The 8,788-nt window shown below is 40.0% G+C and overlaps 1 pseudogene; it reads right to left on the reverse strand.

Moving 5' to 3' along the window:
- Positions 1–4,528: 4,528 nt before the first annotated feature.
- On the reverse strand, positions 4,529–5,731 carry LOC146974372 (N-acetyllactosaminide beta-1,3-N-acetylglucosaminyltransferase 3 pseudogene; annotated as a pseudogene).
- Positions 5,732–8,788: the final 3,057 nt, after the last annotated feature.

Genomic DNA, 8,788 nt, shown 5'->3' on the forward strand with positions numbered 1-8,788 from the left:
TCTAATGGTGTGATTTCTTAACTAGCAGTACTGTACACTGGTTCTGGGGTGAGACTGCTGCAGACATTTTGTTTGCAGTTTTCAATCTCCAATAAAAAATAATCAGCATGTTAAAGAAACAATTCAATAGTTTAATGCATGCACTTTCATTTCTGTGTGCTCTGCTCAATATAAATCAAGCTGAAATTATTCGCCTACCAGTACCTCTGACACTCACTATAAGTCAGTATGTTACATTGGCAGCTTAAGAGACACTGGTAAGTGAATTTTGTTACTTTGACACACAAACTTTTGACCTTGTCTTCTAAGCAAAGATAACCCACTGCCGGCTGTCACCTCATATTTATCACACAGATACTAGAGTGTTATCTGTCTTCTCATCTAGCTCTCAGCAACATACATACATACAGCATCGTTCCCTCCCATAACAAATTTAAAGGAGGCTTTCTGAGCTGCTACATCAGTTATGTGAGGTAGAGGGTTAATATGTGGTGCATTATGACACAACACTGTTTGGCTTTACATTCACTGACAATTAATATAAAAGTATCAGACAAATCATCTGCGAGACTAATGCATCCTCTTGCAGTATAGTCTTTAGGTACTTTACTGAGGCAAACGGCTCATTCTTTGTACATTTGCACATCTACTGCATGCAAGACAGGATGTTGCACATTTTAGACCTCAGCACAGAGCCATATGCATGATCCTGTATGTGTTGGGTACAGTGTTATATATTAATGTTATGAGGAAGAGGCTGATGATGCATTGTAGTGGCTTCATATACTGCACTCACAGCGTTGGTGGGAGTTGTTATTTAGTATCAAGCTCAGTTTAAGCCTTTACCCCCCATCTGGCCTGGCCTTAGCTGTCTGGGCTCATCACGGCCGCTCTTGTTTCTTTCCTGTGGCCCCTCGGCCTTGATGTCTCCTGCTGCAAAGAACACACTGATTGGCAGAACATTTTGAATTTGGCTTACACTGACACAGATAAGACCACCAACAGCCCACACTGAACAGATACAGGCTACATTCAATGTCCAGTCCCCCCTTTGTGCATTTAAGTGGAGTACAGTTGAAGCTGTAGGGGGAAGTCAAGTGAGTCATTCATGGTGCATCGGTCCAAAGTGACATGAGGAAGTTACACAGTATGGTGCAGAGTGCATTCTGAGTTTTGGTTTAATATGAAATGACACGGCAATGAAATGTGATGATAATAACTTAAACAGCATCTTCCATGAGAAGTAGAGACATTATGAAACCACCCCAGGGGGCTGAGCACTGGGTGGGCTGCTTACGTAGGCTGACAGGACATTGGTGTCAAAGTAAAGCGACGCTCCACGTCTGACGAGAGGCTTTTGCGGAGAGAAGAAAAGGTGGTAGTTCTTTGCTTTCGGGTGGGGTGGTAAACTGACAGATGGACTACCAATCAGCAGTGCAGACTAAACACTGAGGCCTGTCCTTGGAGCAGGAAAAAGTGACAGAAAGAGAGCAGAAGGAAGCATGTTCTAAAATTAGAGAGAAATGCTGCTGACACCATCATTGATGCAGATAGTGAATCCAGATCATAATCACATACAAACAGCCACCAAAATCTCATGCTACAGCATTAAGACTACTCATACATGCAACCTTAACCTTGAAGGGTAAAAAACCACATCTCACATTATTACTTCCTTCCATTTTCATTGCAATGCACCCAAGAACTACTGCGACCCAGTATAGATTTCCATAAGCACATGAGCACAAGTTTTGCCACCAAAGACCGACAAAACTGACAAATATGTCTCAGCAAAACCATTATCTCAAATACTATGAGCCACGAAAGCCTTCAGCAGCATTTCACAACCGTGACATGTTGACACTTTATTTCCACATATTTCCTGAGAGCTAGCTTTGCAGTTATCTTCCTTGTTTTGGCTTCCTCTTTTCAGCGTTGACGCTCAGTGGTCAAACGAATTGTCTTGTGCACAGTGTCATCATTGTGAACTCCTGTCAGAGGAACGAAGAGCAGCTCTGCGCTCCGACTCCGGCCGTGGGCTTCAACTCCAACAGGTAACACATCGGCTTCTGATTTCTTACATGACTCACAAGATCTTTTTTATTTCAATGTGTGTTGTTTTTTTCTTTTTCATTCTGCAGATGGTGCATGGAGATCAGGCCCCCCACTTAGTGTATTTGACAAGCTGAGTTGGACACTCTGTTTCAGTGAGTGTCAGTTTGTCAAATACCCCAAGTGAGGTGTCACTTGTCTACAACTCAAGGTCACCCTGGGTTACTCCACAGACTGACCGGCCAACTCCACAGGATCATGTGCGCGCTAAGGAAACTGAAAGCTCCAAGGCAAGAGGCTTAAAATGTAATTGTAATGAAGATATGAATGAGGAACAGAGTTCACAGCTAAAAATGGTGAAGATAGACAAAAAGTTTTGTCTGTATTATCTCTACAAGATTTAATTTATCCTGATCAAATAACTCTCACGATTTAATTTACTTACGATGATCAGGCAAGTTTATTCCACAAAAATCTATATATTTATTTGTGAATCGACAAAGTTTTCATGTAGAAGTTTTCATGCTAATACAGTTGTTTTATTGACTTAAATCCACTGCTGTTTTTTCTTGGCATCTTTGTTTCAAGGCTTTCAACAAAAATCTCATGCATACAAACTTGACATGTCATTATTTTGAGATTTCTATCACATGATGTGCATACAGAGGTTACAATACTTTATGAATGACTGAGTGTCACATACAGTCGCAAACTGAGAGATGCAAATGAGCAGCAATAAAAAAAATGAACGTGTTGACAATCTTTCTTTTGTGTTCAAGCAAATACGTGTGCTGTTAATATATATATATATATATATATATATATATATATATATATATATATTTTGTAATCCTAAAGTGATAATTACCTGTCAAGAATACTGTCTTTTGTCTGTTTAGATTTTGTATTCATTCAGTATTTTTTTGGGTAAATTCTACTGTCAGCCTTAATTAAAAAAAAAAGTCCTCTACCAACGTGGCACCACGTGTCTCAATTTAACACATGATAATCAGACTTGATGAGTGTGCAGGAGGAGGCGGTGACCCTCATGTGTCTCTGACAAAATTAACATGTGATTGCACGAAAACCCAATTTTGCAAAGTACAGTTTTTACAAGCCGATCTCAAGTGTTATATTTAAAGAATTTCACTGTACTAGCTGTATATGTGACAAATAAAGTACCTTTATTTACATTCTGAAGCCTGTAGCAGAGCTGCATCCAGAGCCTTATTATCTGACTGACGACACATATCAGTCTGTCTTGCACTTCCTGTTCCTGTCGGGACAGGCTGCATTCCCTATATGTGTTTGAGCCTGTTTGACATTTGAATACCAATTAATAGTACAGTTACACTCTCACTAACTCACTGACACAGAGTGAGGCTTCATTGTCGTGAGGGTTTTTAACCTAGAAGTTAAAAACTGCATGATGTCAGTGGGCATCACTTGCATCTACTGCTACTATCCATCACTATGTTCATGCCTATTATTAACTATTATTAATGATGATGATTTTTTTACACTGCTGCTGATGTTTCCATCTGCATCAAATATGTGCACACCCAACTCTCTATCAAGGGATGTGAATGATGTATCCTTATTAATGTATGATGCGAAGCCTGCAAAGCGAGTTCAGGCAGACGACTCAAGCCGCGCCCATCCTGACCAGCTGATCAGTCACATGCTCTCCTCGCCCAAATAGCGCGGGTTATTTAAATCCCCAATTTACCTGCTCATCCCTGGCTATGCTTCTGCTGCTACTCTGCTGCTGCTCTGCCTTCGCTACTGCTGCTGCTGCTTTGCTACCCATGAGGTTTTGCAAACCCACCTCCTCCCCAGCATCCACCTGTGGGCTCTATGAGGGTAATGTCTGGCAAAGCAGATCATTCAGGGAACGAATATGAGACAGGGCCTGATGCCAAACCTGCTGCAGCCATGCTCAAGAATATGCTATCCATGCTGTGCTTCAGCTTGCTATGCTTACGCTCAATAAATGATTTTTTCTCATTCCAGAGTTGTCTGATTGAACTAATTTTCAAAGCACTTTTGGTTTGTGTTTGTGTTTTCAAATGTCTATATGTATTTTGTTTCTTCAGAAGTTGTTAATGAGGCAGAATCTAAATCATAATCTAATGAAAATGAAAAGGAGATGTAATAAAAACATATGTTCCTGGCTTAAATAACAGACAAACCAGGAAACACGATGAAAACACTAAGTTATAATGATTTGGCCATCATTTGAATAGTATCCATGTAACCACTTTAAACAACATCTTATGATCAGCGTACATACCAGGCTTAGGCTAATGTTTTGTTCCCCTTCAGCAATAATGTACAGTCAGTCAATTAATCCCAAAGTCAATAATCATAAAAAGGATCAGCAACTGTCTTAAATTGATTTGTTTCAGTCATTTATCCAATTTCTCCATTTCTCAAATAATATAATTTTCTTCTGTCATGTATCTCTGTATCTCGATATCACCTCTTTGACGTTCATAGACTAAACAATTAATCTTATTGACCATCTCTCTGACATAGCTTTGTGATGACTCAGCATCAACTCCTTTCACCACCACATTTCACTGTAGGGTCGTTTATTCTGTTCCACATGAGAAACATGTTAGCTGGCAGGAATCTGTGAACGATTAGAACTTCTCTATAAAAACACGGGCTGTATTGATCAACTTTTGGGGGGATATTCAACCCTGCTGTCTTCACACCAGCATGACTTTCAGGACTGAGACCGGCTTTAGCCAGGCACATGCCCATGTAAACATCATCAATGGGATGAATGGCGATTGACTTGGACATGTTGTATATGACCGAGGCCGTGTAGCCAGACAGGAGGAAGCCTCCACCACCACAGTAGGAAGGATAGCTGTTTGACTCCTGCACCTGAACAGGAATGTAATATTTGCTCTGTGGGTCTCTAAAGGGTGCAGCATTCACAATCAGATCACCAGTAAAGAGGTGCTTGCTCCCATTATTGTCTTTAAGGCTTTGGAGGTAGTGAACCATGTTGTCTGTGTGGGCAAAGATGTCATCATCACCGTTTAGCAGGAAACGAACATGGGGACAGTTTGTTTCCATCCACTCTAGGAAGAGGATCTGCTTCAAGGTGAGGTTGTAGAATGTGTCTCTGAAGTCCCACTGGAGAATATCGTTATGAATCGTGTTGCTCAAATTCAAGGAGCTTGTTCAGCCTCTCTTTCTCAAAGCCAGTATCCATTGTTCCAGAGATGAAGAGTCTTCGGATCTGCACGCCATTGTGTAACCTCTCTTCAGCCCAGGTTTTGCGCAGCGCCTCTCTGCGGTCATAGTTGGCAGGGGAGCTCTTAATAACCAGTAAGAGGAAGACCTCAGAGGATCTCTCAGCTCCACCACATTTGTCAGGAGCGTTCAATAGTATCGGAAACTGTCGACAATGACGATAGTAGAGAAAATCTTGAACATGACCAGGAAGTGAGGTGAAATCTTTGATGTTAGCAGCAGACATGTTTTGCTGACATTTTGGCCAGTTGGAGGGCGGAAGGGTATTTTTGTAACTGGCATCCTTTGTCGTTGTGGCTGGGACGTCGATGATTTTAGTAAAACGAGGAGTCGAAGGAGGAGGATCTTCCCAGAGGTAAAAGACCATGATAGTGGTGACCACCAGCAAGAACAATCCCACACCTATCATTGTCCCCCTTAACACAGTGACACACAAAGAGTTTTATCAGTCCATCTCAACATTTCCAAGGTTTATCTCATGTCAGTTTTGATCTGCTGGTGCTATCTACTTCTAGATGTAGCCAATCACAGGTTGTTTTACATGTTTGAACCGAAAATGATTAGATTGTTTGAATAATTATTGAAGATGCACGCAACTTTGGACTCTGCAGTACCATTGTGAGGTTCAAAGCTTAGTTTTTGAGTGAATTATGTCAACAGCTGGCCGACATGAACTGCTATAAAATATATAGAACATGTCAAAACTTAACATTACTGTGACAGTGAGCACCTTGATGTCTAAAACTGACATGTAAGACATTCAAATAAAGTTTAGTTTGGCACTGCAGTACTGAAGGTGATTAGACTATTTAGCAATACTGACACCTGCTGGGGATTCACTGGTCCTACTGACCAACAATAAGGCAATAAATGAAACTAAGAATATATGGACACTCTTTGTAACTGCCTAACATTTCAGTTTATTTTATTCTCATCTTTATTTTCATATTTGGTTCCTAAATGTCCTGTTTATTGGGGCAGGACTATTTTAAGGTTTTTCTACAGTACACAGCAACTTTTTGAGATGCACCATGGCATTAGGGAGAAACCAAGCGAGCGGTTGTCTCTCCAGATTAAGTGAAGGCAATTTAAATTAAATAATGTTAAAGAGTTGAAAACATATCCAAAGGAAGTTGAAGAAAGAAGAAAATAAGTTTATAAAGCCTGAAATGATGCATTAAGGGACCACCAGGGATAACTGGGGTTGGTTCTTGTATTTCCAGTCTCTCATGAACAACTTATAATTTGCCTGATTCACTCTACACAGTCTTAAAGCAGAAGTAAGTGGTCCGGTCGTTTTCGCTAATGCTGCGTTCCAGGCAGGCTTTTGAAATCGTAAATTACAGCTTCAAGTCACAACTTACGACTTTGTAGCGTTCCAGGCAACCCACTCGTGTTTTTCCGACCTGTTTTACCGGCGAAAGTCACTATAACGGCCACTCGTAACTTCCGACCGGTGAACTCGTACCAGATCGAACTGGTACCACTTCACGGTCGGAAAAATACGAGTTTCCTTGAACGCACCATAACAGTCCTCGTCCCTACGTCGCCACATTCACGGCGTTCCTTGGCTGCACACACAGCCCTGCATGCCGTTCTCTCTCCTCATTGGATAAAAACTGTAGGATACGATAAATGTTTTCTCTTCGGCTCAGAGCAGAGCAGAGGGACTGACAGACCCGTGTTTCAGACCAAACACTCTATGTAAGTGATTGCTGTCGGAAGATATAACTATTTAAGACTTATATTAACACAAATATATCACTTACTTCTGCTTTAAGTTTACATGTCAAAAAGTAGCTCATGTGGCAGGCACAGAGAGCAATCTAAAAAGAAAAACTAATTTTAAGGAAGAAAGATTTATTATAGCCTACTTAATTTATTTATGTTTGTTCAGTTGCATTAAATTCAAATATATTATCACTTCTATAGACTGACAGTAAACTTCTGTCATAAGGCCTTTTAAATGTTGACTAAAAGGTTTTCAGTCAAAATCAGTCAAAAGTTTACATCACAAACCTTAGTTCATAATGTTACATTTAACCCCAGTGCATGGGGTTCAAACATCTGGACATTCAATAACAGAACAGACATAGCTATGTGCTCAAACATAAATGTGTTACAGTCTAAACTAAACTAAACACAACTCTATCCACACCAGTACATCTTTCCCAGAATGAGGGAATAAATTAGCTCCATAAAATGCTTCTTTATAAAAGAAAAATAGATATTTATATAACTGTACACCTTATCTGATAATGATAATGATTGGTAACAAAATGTAAGTCATAGTAGTAACTACCTGAGCATGTTGGTAGATCAGTGGACTTGGTGAGTATCTGTCTCTGAGTGTTAAGACCATCTGTTCAGGGTGTGAGAGAGCTATAATTAAGATGACTGAAAGGTATACACAGGTGTGTTTGGTTTTTTCCCCCAGGTGCTGTCTGTCAGGTTATACTAGTACATTCCCCTATATGCGCATCACGTTGTTTGCATCAATGTTGGTGCAAAGTAACCTGCTCTACAATACCAGGACAGAAATGAAACAAACGTATTCTCTGCAGTTCAACTCCATGTATCTGTTATTCTGATGAGTTCCTCCAGATGGACGGTTGTAAAAAACATAATCTTTGTTTCTGTGGAGCTGACCCTGGGACCCTGGGCTGACCCTGAGCCTGGGATAGAAAACTAACTATCAATGGCAGTCATTTTGGTATTGTATGAACTGGGAGGTTTTGCACTGTGCATAATAAAATATTGCATAAGTTGGTATTGTTGGTGTGCTGTAATAACTGTACTATTGAAAAGAGAAAGTCTGTGAGTTGTATTTGTAATTGTCTTTGTTGTGCTCTTCATTGCTGTAATTCAGTTTGCCCAGTAAGTGGTGGTAGAGCTCCATCTTTCATTTGTCCTAGTCAGTTTCACATTTGAGAGCCTCATAATAATCACCAACAGTGCTTCAACAAATTAAGTTATTTGATGCTATTTCATCCAGTCACTTTGATTCTGCCACCACCCTGGTTCAAAGGGTTTTTCTTTGTCTGTGAAAGATGCACTACACAGCCTGTGTCGAACCAGGTATTTACAGTATGACAGCAATGTTGCTACAAAGAAAATATTGACATTGATGTGTCATAAATGAAACTAAAATGTCTGAAGGTGTAGACGAGACATTTTCTAAACCATGTCTCTTTTTCAGTTTAGTAAAACATCCTATAGTTATTTGTAGAGATGCATGAGATGAAGCCAGTGTGAGACACTGACACGTATAAAACAGACAATACAGTGCAACAATTAAAAAACTGTTAGCAAGGAGTAAAAAAAAACCACACAAAATTACTATGTCACTGTTACAGCTTTGACTGTGGGTGTCACTCTGACTAAAGCCAATTTTTGCACATCATTGTGTATTGTGTAGTCATCAAAAAACAGCCTTAGTAGTAGTATTCCTAATAATTAGTGAAAT

This window comes from Trachurus japonicus, chromosome 14 (genome assembly GCF_045865225.1).
Source record: "Trachurus japonicus isolate A0001 chromosome 14, Traja_1.0".
Classification (NCBI taxonomy): domain Eukaryota; kingdom Metazoa; phylum Chordata; class Actinopteri; order Carangiformes; family Carangidae; genus Trachurus; species Trachurus japonicus.